The sequence below is a fragment of the Gallus gallus genome, chromosome 26 (assembly GCF_016699485.2).
Source record: "Gallus gallus isolate bGalGal1 chromosome 26, bGalGal1.mat.broiler.GRCg7b, whole genome shotgun sequence".
NCBI classification, from domain to species: Eukaryota; Metazoa; Chordata; class Aves; order Galliformes; family Phasianidae; genus Gallus; species Gallus gallus.
Genome location: NC_052557.1, coordinates 1,935,312 through 1,952,696, shown reverse-complemented (window position 1 = coordinate 1,952,696; position 17,385 = coordinate 1,935,312). Strand labels below are relative to the sequence as shown.

At 50.0% G+C, this 17,385-nt stretch overlaps 1 protein-coding gene across 31 annotated transcripts in view; it reads right to left on the bottom strand.

The window, feature by feature from the left end:
• Positions 1 to 16,896, bottom strand: part of NFASC (neurofascin) — a 76,817-nt gene extending 59,921 nt beyond the window's left edge. For 28 of the 31 annotated variants that reach the window (XR_005841860.2, XM_015298903.4, XM_015298906.4 and 25 more), the window contains exon 1: positions 16,541 to 16,600. The gene's annotated coding sequence lies outside the window, so the exon portion shown is untranslated. Of the gene's footprint in view, positions 1 to 15,793; positions 16,088 to 16,540; positions 16,601 to 16,784 lie in introns of those variants that run through there. The other 3 variants (XM_040652705.2, XM_040652711.2, XM_040652708.2) reach the window with 2 other exon arrangements.
• Positions 16,897 to 17,385: the final 489 nt, after the last annotated feature.

The following is a 17,385-nucleotide window of genomic DNA, read 5'->3' as shown; positions in this document are numbered from 1 at the left end:
TATGCTAATCATTTCCTATACACTTTTATGCAAATTCTTCCTACAGAGAGAGATGGCGTGGAAATGTATTTGCCATCCTTGGAGTCCCAGCAGTGCAATCATCACATCAGCCCCTACACACAACGGTCCCCATCCCATTTGCTAATGACATGCTGTAGAGCCATGGGGAGGCTTTGTGCATTGCATCCTTCCCACCCCACGGTGCTGAACGCTCAGTGTGAGCCATGGGGTGTAATTCTGAGCTGCCTTTCACTGCTGAGGTTGCAGAGCATGGTTATGGCATGGAAGGAGAAACACAAAAGGTGGCAAAACTGAGCTTACCCTCAGACTTTGGTTCCTGTGTTCCCAACCTGAGATGCTTCATGAACAGGAAGGAGGGAGGTGTCAGACTCAAGCTGCACGCAGGGGGACTAATCTGCAGGTGAATGCGAGTCCATGAAGACAATCCCTAGCAGATGTCTCATGGAGCACGCTGAAAACAAACCGGCAGCAAACACTGCTGTTGCTATCCAAGCTATTAGGATAGGTTTCCCAGCCAACCTTTGGAGAGGCTTTCATTTTGAATCAGATCAAATTACAGCAACAGACAGGTGAGGCTGATGCATACAACTCGACACAGCATCTCCGGAGCAACCTGGCTGCAATTACACCCTAATCATCCAGCCCTGGGGGGCTGTGTCACCAACTGGAGCAGCGCTGGGAGGAAAGGGTGCATTGGTGAGCCAGGAAGGGAGAAACAAAGTGCAGCATCCTCCCTGTGCACCGAAGCACCCAGGTCCAGCTGGAGGCAAGCAGGGAGGCAGATTTCCAGGTCACCAGCGAGTCCATGCCTTCTGCATTCCTCTGAATGTTTTCTGGGGGCCTCCAGAGCCCAAAAGCCCCCAGCAAGGAGGGGCTGAGCAAAGCAGACAAAGCCTGCCATTAAATAGTAATGAAAACGCTCGGTGCAGTTAGTGGAAGAGGACACTTATCACCTCCCCCAGGAGTTCCAATCCTGATCCATGCCCGGGGGCTGTAAGGTGCTTTAATGCCTCCTGCCATCACCTTGGGGCTCAGTGCCCGTGCCCTGGGTTTGGGGAGGCACCTCTGGAACAAAATCCCTCACATTCAGGCACAGCTCAGGCCCAGACAAAAGCACAGCACTGTGTGAAGGATTAGGATGCACCCGGCTGCCGTGGGGTTGCACCCAGAGCACAGCAGGTCCACCATCTCCTTCTGCAAGAGGCTTTTTAATAGCACGAATAGCCAGAGTCACACTTCAGCATCTTGCACTAAAGCTCTGCGCTAAAAGAGGAGCACCCTGATGGAACCCAATGGTGCACGTACTTCTGGCGTCCCCACCGGCAGAGGGACGGACTGCTTCCATCCGGCACAGCGTCAGCTCCGGCCCTGAGAGCAGCAATGAGGGGGTTGAGGCCACTGCGTAAACTGGGAAGGGATGGAAATCGGGAAAGTCGAAAGACGCGCCGCGATCACAGATATGAGCAACCGATCAGCTCGTCCTTACAGCATCCCAACGAAGACAGAACAGGCAGCAGGAGGAGCAGGCGGTGCGCCAGGCAGTCCGGTGCTGCACAGCCCCGCACCGATGGGGACGGAGCTCAGCCCTGCCCTGCCGCGAGGTGACTCTCCCGGTGCCCTGGGGGGACCTCAGGCAGACTTTCCCGTCCATCCTACAGCAAAGCCTTTTGTCTCCGCGTCGGAAGCTTTTCCAAAACATCACCTCCGCCCCACCTCCATCAATCCGCTCCCAGGGCACAGCGCTGCCTACCTTCAGCTTCCCCCATTCAGACCTGCTTTGCCCCTCCCGTCTGCTCCTCCACCTCCCACCACCAGTTTATCCCAGCTCAATGCCTCCCGCTCCCACCGGCACCGCACAGAACATCTTTCCCTCGTCTCCCCCCCCTCCCCCCACCCCCGCCCCACAGTCCTGCCTGGCACAGGGCTGCGCTATCCCCACCCCATCTCAGCAGCAGAAGGCACAATAGCAGTTATTAACAACCCCAACTCTCCCCTCCCTGCTCTCGCTGGATTCCCCCCATGAATAAGGCAGGAGCCGCGGTGCAGGACACTGCCCACTCTGTCCCCGGCCACCCCCACGCCAGCAGGGAGGGGGCTCGGTGCCAGCCAGGGCCTGGCCCCACATCCCGGCTGTCAGCACCACCGGCTGCTGCTCCCAGATGCGGTTTCCTTTTGTTCTAGCCCTGCTGAGAACGATGTGACACCCTCAGAGAGCAGAGCTCCCCGGGTACCAGACAGAAGCTTCCAATCCAGAGATTTCAAAGCATTTTCACCACTATTTCAGCACTATTCACGCCCCCCTCCCCCCTTGCCAGCAGCAGCATCTCGTTTTGCAGCTGAGGAAACCAAAGCAATGAGGATGCTGAAGGGTGAGGTGAGTCCCAAAGAGCCTCAGCACCCAACTCACTGATCTGAGCATTGCTCAGCTTGCTCGGATTCAGCTCAGCTGGTCCCAGTCTCACAGTGCCAGAGGGATTTCAGGAGAGCACCCTCTTGTTCTGTAGCCACAGCCCTGCCCCAAAACAAGGATGCTGCTGAGACCACGTGTTACTGCAAAGGACAAGACGAAGCCTAAAAGTGCAGAGGCCAAACAAGGGAAGCCAAGGAGGAGGGCACACACACTCCAGTATCTCCCCTGCACAGCACAAGATTCTCTGCCCTTCCACCAGCTGTGGTTGGAACACAGTGAAAACTCACTCTGATCTCTCGATCCCTTGCAGAACAGAAAGCACAAAGTGTGCTGTAGAACTGAGCTCTTGCAAACCCCTCCTGAGCACGCAGCATCCGTGAGCCTCTGTGTGCTCAGTGTCCCACCTCAGACTAACCCATCACAGCCACCGGGCTGCAATGCACCCATCCTGTGCACCACAAGACAACAGTGCAACAAAACCCGAGCACTGCTCGAACACTGCATGGGAGCACAAATAGAGCAGAGCTGCTTGGCTCCCCCCTTTCTGCTGAATCACTTACTGCATCGCCGCCACCGCTGCTGGGCAGTTTCTTTGGTCCTTGCAATGCTCAAGCCCTGAGATGCAGCACCCCCAGCATCAGCTGCAAGCTCAAATCGCACAGCATTGCCAAGCACCGAAGGCATTCGGAGCCAGAGAGCTGATAATTACCTCCCAGCAGGTTTCAATGCAGCCCAAACCAGCCTTGCCCTGCATTAATTAACGGCACCTCCAGCAGCTCAGTGCTTTTCTGTCAGCCAGACTCCAGCTGCTGAGGGAGAAACGCTTTCCCCTGGGATGGGGGTGGTTGGGTGCAGCGGTACCCAGGGAGGGGAGGGCAGGATGGGCAGGACAGGCTGTACCAGCACACAGGGACATATGCATTATTCCCTTCTGAATGGGGAACTGGGAGCTCTCTCCCCTCCCAGAAACGCTTCCCTGGCCCACGCTTCTGCCAGCTGTGGGAGGAAAGCATTGAAAACTCCCTTTGAGCTCTCAGGTCAGAGTTCACATCCACCGCTGTGATCCAAGATAAGAAAAAGACTGAAATTGTTCTTCATTCCAGCCCCAAAATCTGCCACCTCAGATACTTTTCAGGCTCCTTTCCTTTCATGGTCCATCCTGTGTTTTACTGCCTTCCCCCCCAACAGCAAATCCCAGCTTTTAAAGAGGCGACCACAAAACATTGCAGAGAGGTGATTTAATTAAAGAAATGGGCACAGTCTGCCTATGCATCCCAGTTCCACTGGTAATTAGGAAACAGATGGGGGAAGGGGGCGGGGAGAGAGGGATCTTTGTTAGGTTAATTGTCTGAAGTCACTAAATGATATATAGGTGGCCTGATTTCCCCGGAGGGTTATACACAGACTTACATATGGACTTGTGCAGAGAATAGAGATGGGGGGTTCCCAGCAAAGGGCAGCAGAAGATTAAGACTAATCAGGCAAGAACAGGAGTGATAAACCCCTGAAATAAACAAAGCTCCCCTTTGTATCTTCAAATGAGGAATCGACCAATCTGATCCACAACTTCATTACCATCTTATTTAAATGCCATTTCCATTTCCCTGATTAAACGGGCATCGGTAGTGCTGTCTTTGTGGCTCTGGCTGGCCTGCAGTGTGCTGTGCTGGGGGCTGAGCTTCAGCAGTGCTCAGCAGCACCTTTATAAGGAAACACTTCAGTTCTGCTTCCCGGAGCCTGAAGGTGCCCTGCAAGGACAACTCCCAACTCAGCTGTACCAAGAACCCAATATTTCAGAGCAAACACTGCTTCACAGCTCTCCTCTCCCAAGAATTTGCTATTAAAGCTCACTGGATGCGATGCCAATGGGTACATCCTTATCTCCATGAACAAGGGAACACAATTCCCCCAAACACTGCTGCAAAACTTAACCTTCAGTAGCAGCTACAGCCCTACTAACTGTGAGCTGATCAGAGTGTTATTTGTGACAGCTAATTTAACAACAAGCCCAATGAAACTCAGTCTAAATAATGCCCCAAATCCTTTCCCCCCCATGAAAGGCCATCATAACCACCATGAACAGATCTCAGCCCGACTCCACCGCTGATTTTCTCATTAACCCAGCATAGCTGCTGAGATAATTATGTGGGCAGCCTTGCTGATCCAGATTATTCAGATTGGGCAACGGCCCAGGGGCACGCCAGCAATCCCAAACACATTTCCGACCACTAGAAAGTTAAGGGGGGGAGGCTGGAAATGAGAAGGATAAGGGGTGAGTGCAATGAGACAGCAAGAGCAGGACTCTGGACTTGAAAGCATGAGCCCTGTTCTTCCCATTTCATTCGTAGAATCATAAAGGCTGGACAGGACCATCAACTCATCACTATTATGCCTACTAAGCCCTGTCCCCTGTTACTTCTGCCTCTGCTTTCCTCATCATCCAGGCAATGCTTTCCTACTCTCTGGTGAGATTAAAACATGATCTCATGGAATAAACCCTGAATAGGTAAGTAAGAACTGAGATGAAAAAGTGGATTAATTCAGTCTACACAAATGCCTGATGTAGATCCTCAGCTGAACCATTCTGATCCCAAAGAAACCAAACACAACACAGGGCTGTGAGGCTGCAGTGTCCATGTGGCATCCCCTAGTGATGCTTCCCTGACCCCAGAGCAAACCACCAACACTCTGCTCACCATCCCCATCCTGAGCTTCACGACTCCCATAGGGCAGATCAGGGAGCACATCAGCACCATCACCCTGAGAGGACCAAAGCATCCCTACTCCATTCAGCAGCGGGATGCTGCCAGCATCTTGGGTATCAATTTCCCATCATGGCAGAGATTGGCTGCTGCTGATGGACTGGAAAGAGAGTACGTTGCAGGGCTGGGCTGCATAAGGTGCTGGCCTCAGCCATGCCATGGGACACAGCAGCGGGTGGTCGGAGTCAGGGCTCGTTGCCAGCAGCAATAATCCCTGCTCAAAGATGAATGAAGTCACCAGGGATTAACTCAATATCTCTATTGCTTGATGGTGGGGGCAGCACTGGCTACAGGGCTGGGAGGTGGGGAATAATGAGGACAAGCAGAGGCTCCACGGGGAAGATGAGCCACGCTCTTTTTTCACGATCCTTGAAATCCCATTGACTGCTTATGGGCTCATACTGAGCAGGAAGAGACCACTGCTGCTGGTTCTTCCTTCCCCCCAGAGTAGCCCAAAGAGGCTTTTAGAAGCAGTTGTATTTCAGGTATAATTTGCTGTGGAAAGGAGCTGGGGGTTCTGCATTCATGGGGTGGGTGCCCACAAACAGCAGCCAAGGGCAGGAAAAATCCTCTGCGTCCCTCCCAGCACTGACTTGGTGAGAATCCAGCAAGGTTTCTGACCAGAATAAACTAACAAAATACCTCTTCTGCTTTTTATCCTGAAGGAAACCATGAAGTGGTTGTTTTCTTGTATCGGGGCTGTTTCTCAGGGTTGTTTTCCTGCTGTCCCTCCTTAAGGGACTTCTTTCAGACTGCCACTATCCAAAGAGATGAGGCATGAGGAAGGAGCAGGACCTCAGGAATCTCATCTTACCCCTAACTGAGGCAGGAGAGGAGGCGATTTGCCTTCAGCTCCTCTCCAGGAGGAAGATGTCTTTCATCTGCCTGATTAACTCTTCAGGCTGCATTCTAAAAACCCTCCAGAAGTCCCAATTAACAGCGTCATACATCTCTAGCCTGCTCTTGAACCACTGCTGCTCTACTCTTAGAGTCCCAGAGGCAGCTATGTGCTCATTTCAATTATATTTTCCAGCTTAGAAACTCATTGCACACCATCACTGGCTGCATCAGTGTGCAGCTCTTCAATCCAGCATCCCTAGCAGCAGAGCAGGACCTGAGGGTTTCTTGCACTCTGGAGAATGGGGCCTCAGCCCCAGCACACATCTTGCACAGGGTGCTGAGGACACTGAGCAGCAGAGCACAGCTTGTGCTCTTATAGCAAGTGAGCTTGGGTCTGTGCTGCTCAGCCTGGCAGTAGAAGGATGGAGCCACAGCTGCCAGCACTGGGCTATAATTAGGCACAAGCACATGCTGATGGCAGCCGAATTCCAAAAGCCTTTCTTTTGCCCTCTAGAGCCCAGTGCTGAAGATGTCTATGGATTTGTCACAGATTGTGATTCAGAAATAGAAAGACGATGGCACACATTGCTCCGAGCTGCGCAGTGCCTCTCAGCACCAGGACAATTAGGGTCTTACCTGGGTGTCAGGTCCATTTACCTGAGACCAGAACTCTGTTCATCCCAAAGACAAACCTCACAAGCAAAGGCTCCCAGCAGCCCATGCCCAGAGCTGAACCACCACCACGACGTCCCCATGTGACATCTGCTCAGCGCTGCCCACCCCACTGTGGGAGGTAATTGCACCATGGGGCTCCATCTGCCTTCCCACATCTTAACATCTGCTCAGAATCAATAGCAGGGAGCGTCGCCAGCACAGCTCAGACCCCACTCTGCTGAACAATAGTCAGAGACCGCACTTCCACTGCAGAGCTGCAGCTTTCTGCTTGCTGGCACGCAGCTTCATGGCTGTGCACGTACCCATACCCCATTCCTGCTCTCTTTTCTATAGCAAGACCTCCTCCTGACTGAGAACCAAGGCTTGCTGCAAATTGTTTGACATCTGTTGGCTTGAGGCAGCCAAGGGCAGCATTTTCACGCATTCAGCAGCCACAGAATAAATACTCCACGCTAACCCAGTGGTTCCTTTTAGAAGCCCTCAAGGTTTCTTGACACGAGGAGAAACACAGGTCAGCCACTGCAACGTGGACACTGCTTCGAAATTAGCATCCAGCCTGCCCTCACCATGAGGGAAAACATGGCCTCACCTTGGCAGGGCAGGGGAACAGGGGGCAATCTGAGACCTCACATCCCCAAGTAACACCAGTGCTGCTTGCCCAAGCACCCTGTGGCTCTGCACGGCCATGAAGGCCAAACGTCCCCCCACACAGAGGACAGCCAGGAGGCTGGGAAAGGGGACGAACACCCAGTGACATTGGTCATTTTAGAGGCCTGCATCTATGAGGGTTTCCAGAACCTAGCTCTATTTTCTGCTAGGAGGTCCTTTGATTGAGCATCTTTGCCAGCTGCAGCACAGGGAGGGCAGTGCTTACCCCCAGAACGACTACACACAGCAGTGCCAAGCACTTCTCAGCATCCAAGCCCTAACTGGATAGCATTAGCTTCATGATGCTCTCTGCCACCACAGGCAGTCCAAAGCCATCCTTAAGTCAAGTCACACCACCCCTGCCTAAGCATGTCAGGGATTATACACTGAAAAGTTCATTAGTGCCATTTCCCTGCTTATCACAGCCTGAGCCAGGCACAACGAGCTGGTCAGCAGCGAGGACACTATCCCAGGCTATGCTAAGTGAAAGTGACACTCTGCTGCTCACTGCGTGGTGGGTGGCTGGAGCTGACACCGTGTATGTGCTGTCTGCCTCAAACATGAGGATGATGCTAATCTTTGCCTACAATACACACACACTGGTCAGTGTAGGTGAAATACCATCCCATGACAGCAACCTGCTGCAGCACTTCCTCCAATAGAAACCATGAGCACAGTGAAGATAATACTGGCACCTTTTACCTTACACAGATGTAGTTTTAAAGGGCTCTGCTGATACCCAGAGGACTCGCAGTAGAACAGAGACTTTTCAGCCATGCATCAGCAGTAGATTCAACAAGTTGCAGAAGTGACACGATCTTCCCACTTGAGGAATCCCTCCTGGCTGTCCATGCATTGCCAGCTCCCTCCCTGACATCAGCAAACAGAAGCCTACATCATAAAGCACAGGGAACAGCATGGAAGTGGTCTACCAGAGCTTTCTGAGAACAAGGAAGACGACTCTTCAGCAACACAAGGGGAAGAAAATGCCATTTAAAAACCAGACAGTGCTCTGACAAAGGCCAGATTGAATGAAGTCTAAATGAGAACCGACAAGCTGACATTTGAAAATGCAATTAGCTGCCTTGTAAAACCACCCTGGTATCTTATTGTTAATTATATGTTTGCTCAGCCTAAGAGGCAATACATTTAAGTTTCATTCTCAGGCTCTTCTGCTTTGACTGGTCCCTTCAACCCAGACCTGTGCTCCTCCCACCCCACTCTATCTCATGAGTTACAGTGAACCCAATTTCCACAAAGGGACTGTGTTATTCTGCATTACATAACTGCCATTACAAACACAATTTTGGGGAGGCTTCTAGAGGAGCACACTAATTCTCAAGTTAGGAATAACTAGATGCCAAGGAGAGAGCTGAGAATGAATTAGGTCTGTGTGTCCACAGTTCCAGGAAGGCGCCATACTTCCCTAGAACTGAGGGTCTCAGACACTGCGTTGAGTTCAGTTAACCTCCTCCTGCAATCAGAGAATTTTTATTCTTACCCAAGTCTCTGACTCCTCTCTCTTAATTGAGATTAAGTTATCTTTTAAATGTATTAGTGTGGGTCACAGACCAGGGCCATTTTAAGGACACGAGCATAAATCACATTTGTTTGTCTTGCAGAGCAAGCTAAGGGGAAGGAAGAAAAATTACAGCTGTGCAAACATAGGATCTCCTGGGTAAAGAGCCTGCCAGGAACGTTTAGAAAGCAAAGTCTCCCCATCTCATCTCCTGGCACTCATAGGAACCAGGCCCACCTCCATTTGAAAACCAAGACACTGTAGAAAGGTGGATCTATCTAGAGAGAAAGGTTAGAGTAGTGAGGCAGACCAGGAAACAGCAGAACATCAGATGCAGCATTAGAGAGAAGTCTGCTCTGCAGAGCTCATGCCAGATTAGCCTCACAGCTGTCACTGTGGTCAGGAGATTTCAGACGAGGTCAATCAAAATACATAGCCATGTACCCAGCTGCTGATGTGGCTGGAAAATAAAACTCTGTTGGCCTTGGCATCTGGGTACCAGATCTGTCAATAAGAGATGTCAGCCTGGGATATGTAATACAATACTTTGAAGGACACTTTATACTGCACACACATTTGTCTTGTAATAACCACAGCCCATGTATTTTGTATCAACTAATACACGCATGGATTAATCCAGCTTTGCTGGCGCAAGGGAAGGACTTCTGTTTCGACAGAAAGTGCAGCCTTAGATAGTTTATGTTAAAATCCAAATTTACTAGATGGAATGGAAGAAGGAAATAGGATTATCAATTTATTAAGTAGATTGATTTGATACAGCTTTCAAGAGATTTTTCTCAGTGCACGCTCATACAAACAGCTTCTCTGCTGAGGGCATCAAATCCTACCTAGCCATACCGGTTTGAATTTGCAATGGGGAAAGTAAAAACAAGCTAAGACTTCAGACTTCAGTTCCCAGGCATTCTGCAAGACTTGCAATTCAACTGTAGACAGACAACTCAAAATGACTGTACCAATGCATGGTCTGGGGGCATGGCAGATGTGTCATGAAAGTGCCTGAGGAGCTTCACGGGTCCAATGCATGCTGTCACACATGCGTGGCTACAAAGACTCACTTCTCTCCCCACTCTCTCCCACTTGCCTACACACATCTGTGAACACGTCACAGGGGTTCGAACAGAAGCCAATGAGCTTGCAACAAGCAGTCTTTGTTGCTGGGTCTGTTAGGAATCTGAAAGCAAGATTTCACGAATCCTGACACCATTTAAGTGACAGCAAGAAAGAGAGCTTTTTCTATGCCCTTAACTCAATAAGGGTACAGCTCAGCATACAGATGTGTCTTTATCAACTGCTGAACCATGCTGTGCTGTTAGGCATATTAGTAACTCTTCCAGCTATCACAAACACGGCTGTGTAATTAAATGCAAGGCAGCTGGTGGTACCATACCCTACTGTGGAACTGTTAAGAGCTCACAGAACAAGATGCAGGCTGACTCCCCTTACTAATCATTTAAATTGCTTGAGGAACAGTGACATTTTCACCACCCATACACCAGAGCACAGGCAGCTCCTCATTAACTGAGCAGGCTATAAGTAAAGCTTCCAAGATTGGGTCAAGAGTCAGGGATGGTCTTCACCTTTACAGTTTGTTGTGCGAGAAGGCAGTGCTGTAATTTCTTTATCTCCCTTCCCCCATCCTGCCCCCAGGCCGTGTAAATATCCAATAAAAGCTTCTTCACAGTTACATGAGGGATGGCAGACAGCCTATGTATATGAGAAAAAGTGCTCAAAGCAACACAGAGGAAGGGGTCTGTTTTGCTTCTTGTTGGTGGAAACCCTTGATGCAAAGTATTGTAAAACAATTCAGTTTGGAAAAGACCACAGCAGGTCATCTAATTCAACTGCCTGTTGAAAGCAGCATCAGCTGTAAGGTCAGACCAGGCTGCCCAGCACTTTATCCACACAGATCTTGAGAACACCCATCCAATGAGGATAGAATCTGCCCAGCCTCTCCAAGTAACCTTTTCTACTTCTTGGCAGCACGCTTGTGAAGGACAGGGCATATTTCATAGAATAAACCGAGTTCAAATGGACCCACAAGGATCAGTGAGTCTAATCCCCATCTCCACACAAGACAACCCTAAATTCAAACCATAAATCTGAGCTCGTTGCCCAAACACTCCTCAAACTCCAGCAGGCTGTGTGCCATGACCTGAGGAGCAGTTCCGGTGTCCAACCATCCTACCATCCAGTTTTCCTCCCATCCGACGTCCATTTGAAAGCATTTATTTCAATCTACTCCTGTTATTCCGCCTCCTCGTCGTGCATGGAGAAGGGAGATGGAGCAGCGGAGGCGCGGCGCTTCAGCACCACGGAGAGCGGCCGCGGCGGGCAGCGCTGTCCCAGCCCGGTGTTGCGGGGCGGCTCCGTGCAACGCTCCGTGCCAACCCAAGGAACCCGAGCACCTTACTTACAGGGTTTTAAAACTTCAACCGCATGAAACGATGTGAAACTGTGGGATAAAGCCCCAGCGGTCAGCGGGAGAAACTTGTCTTTTTGCCACGTTTGTGAGATCGTTGCCCTGCAATTGCTTTGTTGACTTCATTTGAAGGTATTGATATCTGAAGAGTTATTCACTTGCTGTCAAATGATTTGTTATCTCAGACTGTCTTCAAGGAAAGATCAAATCTTTCCTTTTTCTCTCGTTTCCTTCTAATTCCTTTTCTCCTGGTCATTTTTGTTCTTTCTTGCTAACCCTACATCATTATTTAATCACATTTCCTGGTTAAAATTAGGGGAATGGGGTACTCTCTAGTGCTCACAGAATCATCTATAGCTTTGTTCAACATATAAATACTCACTGGAGATAAGTGGAATTAAAACCTTGAAGATCAGGGAGTGTATGTCCTATTTGTGCATCCAACAAATGCAGACAACATCAGGACACCAAGCACATTAGAAGGAGGATTCACATGTTTGTTCAAGAGCACTGCCTTCTGAGTAATGCCTAGAAAATGAAAGCTGCTTTTCCTGCTTAAGGAGCAACTACTTAATACAAAGGAAAGACATGAGCGACAGGTTCGTGCCTCAGGTAATCTTCCTCAGTTACAGAGGCCCTGCATTCTCTTCTTAACTTGGAGCTATTTGAGGTCACTAGAAAAAAGAAATAAAAAAGCAAACATTTCCTCACAGAAAGGAGATTTCATGACATTCTTGCAGATTCAAGAAGCATCCTATCCATCTCACAGCTCATGCTGCAATTGCCAGCCCTGCCCATCTGTGCCAGGGCATTTCAGGAGGAATAGAATATGCAGGTTGACAGTGAGATGGTATCATGCTTGCTGTGACTTTGAAAGTCTGTAGGAACCCATCAGTCCCCATGTTGGAAGCCTGCAAAACCTACTGTCAAAGAGGCATAAAATAGGAGAAAACCTGCCAGGACTTAAAATAAACCACCAGAGCTAAACATCTTGCACCAAGCCTCTGGGTTATGTTCCTTTTAATGTTGGCATCAGTAAGGCTCAGTGTTTGCTTCCAAAGGTGGGTGAGCAGCATCAAGGACAGACAATGCCAAGTGTTCATCAGTTGTACCTACGTTAGTCTTTGAGCATATGATTAGTTGTTGCCTATAATGAGGATCAGCAGTGCCAGCTGGAGCAGGGCTGGCATGAGGTGAGACCATCCTGGACTGCATGGGCTTTCATGTGTGAAGCTGGCAAAGCTTCAAATACCACTGCAGACACCAAGACAGGAAGGTGCCCAGGAACACACCAGGTTGCACTTTCACTCCACAAAGCACCATCTTTATAGCCCTGATATTTCTCTGTCAGCCTCAGAATCAAGCCCAGCATGAGGGCTAGCACAGGGCTCCCAGATGCTGCTTTTTGAAGGGAGATCTCCATTCCCTGCTCCTGAGGCCTGCATCCTGCTCTCTTTCCAGCTCTGCCTGCAGTCAGAACAGGATGCTTTGCTCTCTGTGCCCTTGGGCTGGTCTCTAAACCACGTTCCCAAGACACAGTGAGAATAAAAGGAGCCGGTTATTATCAGCATCAGGAGGATGGGATGAAGTCCAAAGGAACACAGACTGAGGAGCACTGAAGAGGCAAGGTGAAGACGTGTCCCTGCATATCATCCTCGGGAACTTCTAACCTGCTTTAGCCATGCAAAACCATCTCTGTTTATTTGGCCGCTAATCCTTTGCCGCCTATCTTATTGACTAGGAATTGTGATCCCCATAAGCAGGGCTGAGGGCTAAATCCTCCTCTATTTTAATCCATAACAACACAGCAAGGTCTCTTTCAGCTCTGGATTTAAATAAAAATAAATAAATAAAAAGAGGAGGGGGGGGGGATTATTGAGCATAACAACGTGGAGCGCATTCACTCCGAGCTGGATCTGTAGAATTACGCAACAACTACCCAGCACAGCAGAGGTAAGAGCAAAAACAAAGTTCCAACCTGCTTCAGCAGACAGGGCGGAGAAGAGCAGAAGTCACCCAACAATATTTAAAATAAAGAGAATGTGTTTTGAAAGGAGTTGCCCACGGGGCAGGGAGACAAGCCAGACCTCTCTGACAAGATTTGCCAGAGCCTTTCAAAAACTGTAACTGAATACAACGCATGGTTTGGGCCGCCCGTTCAGTTTTAAGATATGGGGGAATATTTTGATGAAGGCGAACTAAACCCAAGGAAGAACAGAGATTCTTAGAGGAAGTACCAGAGCTTATTATTCCTTCTTCACCTTTTTTTTTTTTTAAAGCCTCCTCTCAAGATTTCTATTCAAATTCAAGTGAAAACTGATTTTCTGTATATAGTTTAGATAAATTCTTTGTAGGTTTCCTTGCATTCACTTGAACAAGCAAATCTCCACAGCTGCCAGGCAATTCCAGACCTCACTGGAGCCCTATAGCAATACAGCAGGGGAGCTCTGTTGGGGTTTATCTGCTTAGAAGGTGAAGTGCTGATGAGACTCAATACCACGATGCTGCAAAGACAACTGAATTAAAACCAACACGTCAACATGCACGCAGCACTTCCGCACAAAGAAGGAAGGTTCAGCCAGTCCTGAAGTCTCACTGCTGAATGTCAGAACCACAGCGGTGTCCTGGGAACACAGCTGTTTCATTTCCCAAGATATCTCTAACCAGCTCAGATGCAAACTGTCCTCTTATGTGCTCCTGCCCCACCAGAGCACACCCAGACCAAGACTGAGCCGCAGCACTGTGAAGCTCTATGTAACCTGTGCAGAGCCTTCGCTCTGCCTAGGGGGTCTCCATTTCTACAAGCTCTTCAATTTGCCAAGTCTGCATTTTGATAGAGACACCCTCAAATTACAGCATTTCTGCTAAATGGGGTTAAAGAGATGGGAAGAAAGGAGCCAAGGTACTCAGTGAGTATGAATAATTCACACAGCAAGCTTGTCCCAAGGACATGAGGTCACCCAGCCAGGTCAAAACCAGAGCAACGGAAGCAAGGATTGCTTCTGTGGGAAGTTAGGACTACCCTTCCAATCTGTTTATTATTTTCCATCAATATCTCCTATGTTCCTGCTTCCTAAGTCCTTTCTTCCTTCTCTCTTGATCCCAGGCTCCTTCACACAAACACTGACATTTAGTGGGGCACAACCACGCTAAGACCCCCCACCCATGGGCTTCATGTACATAGCATCCTTGCAGCATCTCAGACAGCCAGCAGGAGCACAGGCATGAAGGATTAGGCCTTGTTTCTTGCTATAATTATTAAAGCTACATGACCACTTCTAATGCCTGTGCACTGCAGAAAGCCCTCATGGTGGCACTTTGCCAGCAGCATCATCGATTAGACACGAGACCCACAAACATAAAGACAATTAGATCACAGATAGACAAATAATTCATTATGAATTAATACCATTTAAGAGCTCGGGATGTTCTCCATTTAATCATTAGCTGTGAGACAACATGATTGGATTGACTGACTCAGTTTAAATCAGATCCCTAACCACAACCAAGGCAACAAAAGTCACGGAGCACCGAGGCCTCAGTCACCTCTGGACAGCCTTGTTGGGTGATTTTGGAGCTTTGTTGATCCCATAGGCTGCACTATCACACAGCTTTGGTTCCAATGAGACAAAGGCAGCCCCCAGCCTCAACCCAGGCAAACAAAGTCCATTTTCAAACTTAACAACTTGAGCCCATCCTCCGTCAGCTGAGAAGGCCGCCATGCATTATTTATGTTGCACTCACATTACAGCCACACACACAAAAAAAGGAAAGTCAGCAAAGGCCCAGCCTGAAGCCCTTAAATAAAAAGAAGGCGATGCTGAATTTGGGCAGTTATCTTTCAGGATAGGCCATGCAAAGAAGTTGTGTAGAAACAAAGCAGTCATGCTGGCGGGCATTTTAGCCAAAGGATGGACATTTTACGGATACACAGCCACCAATAAAGGAGTCGGCATCTTAATAAAAGTCATCAGATTCTTGCTTTTGTCCTGAGCATCTGATAGGAGCGCCCTGGAAACGCTGACACCGCCACAGCATCCATCTTAAACCAGTCAGGCATCTGGGCTGGCTTTCAATACTCTGCTTTTTCTGCAATATGTGCATCCCTCCAGCATTCCGTGCTGCCTCTCAAAAAGCAGACAAACATCCCCGCCTGAATTTCACAAATGCTCAATAGCCCACATGCTATTCCAAGGATCCGACCTTGAAAACCATCTCAAAGACAGCATTCAAAAAGAAGAAAGAGAAACCAACCCGGGCAGCAAGCCTCACATCGTCTCCATCCCCCCCACCCCCCACTTCCAAAAGGGACAGGATTTTCTACAGAAAACCACCCTCCATCCCCCCTTAACCCACATAAATCCCCCCATGTCCCAGTCGGAGGCCTCAGCAAGATGTAAGCATGCATTCTCCCTGTGCCTGGGAAGCAGCTGAGGCCACATTAGAGGATATCACCCCGTGCTCGAGGCAGACAGTACCTCTCTTTCAGGCCCACGGGACTCCCACCTCGGCCATAAAAAACACAGCAGAGTTTTCTTCAGCCTCTGCAGATCATTTCTCTGTATTTCCCGGGGATGGGAAACAGCTGAACCGCCCGTACAGCCGGAGTACAAATGATTCAGCACTTTCCCCACCTCCAGAAGCCTGATCGATAGCAGCGAGCCCTTCTGCAGGCTCAGCCAAAGCATGCGGCTCCATAGCACAGCATCACCAGCGCTGCTACTGCAGCATCACAGCCCAGGTGCTGTCGGAGAGGCCTCCCCGATAAGGCCAGAGGAGGGGTTTCACCGGCCCTGGGTGTTTGAGAAGGAAGACGCGATTGCAGCCCTGAATATAGGGGGAAAAGGAGCAGGGAGGAGCTCCCCCCGGAGATTTGGGGCTGAAATATGCCCTGTCACACCATGCTCCCCTACCCTGTCCCCCCGGGCTGACACATCAGCGTATTATCGCTCACACAGACGCGATATCGTGACGTAAGAACAAAAACCCCATCACATGCCTGAGCCCCGCACGCAGCAGCATCCCCCCCCGCCCCCCCATTGCAGTTCTGGCCCATTTCCTCGGGAGGGGAAAAAAATTGGGAAGGGGAAACCCAGCAGGCAGCAAGATCCCAGATCTATGTGTGTATGTGTGGGGGGTGGGGGATGAGGGAGTAAAGCAGTCCCAAAGCTCCGGCTGTGACCCGGGGGTATCGCGCCCCTCCTCCTCCCCCCGGCCCCGCTTACCCACACCGGAGCGCCGGGATCGCCGCAGCCGGGGATCGCCGCGCCGCACTGCGCGCTCCCGGGCGGGCGAGCGCGCCCCCGAGGAGGAGGAGGCAGGGAGAGAGGGAGGAGAAGGGAGGGCAGGGGAGGGATTTATTAACGCTGCCGTTAATTAGCACCTGCAGCCCTCGCTGATGCTCAGCCCTCAGATTTCCCCACAAACACGAAGAAGGTTTACCGACCGGCTCCAGGTTCTGATGCTCACCTCCGGGTTTTCAGGGAAGAAGGAGGATTTCCGAGCACGAGGAGTCACTCAGATGCATCCTTCCCTGTCCCACACGGAGTGATGATGCTCAGGAGCATCCCAGCTTGGCACTGGGCAAGGCGTCAGCTGGTGGCAATCTGCAGTCGGGCACTTTCCTTCCGCGTGCCCCAGCAGAGGCTCCTAGTAACAGCACAGCACAGCCATCTCTTCAGTCATTTGGTTATCAGAAATGTCAGGTTAATTAAAACCTCCCCCCCATTGAGGGTGCACTCACAGTGGGACCTGCCACTTCCCTCGCCATACGCTTTGTTGCCTGACAAATAACTGCTGAGGTTGTGAAATTTCAGTGTAGATGCATCCTTCTGCAGGAGCACACTCATCCTTATTGATGAGGCATCGCTGGACAACATATACTGAGCTTGCTGCTGCACATCGTACATTCCGTTTTTCATGGCAAACTCCATGAAGAAAGTTTGCCCCGAGGATCTATTTGCCATCCCATAAATGTCAGTGAAGAAATCACCTGCTCAGAATCTGTGTGTGTGTCCCATGGGGTCTGTAGGACCTCCAGAGGGATGCACTTTCTTCAGGGGATCTGGAA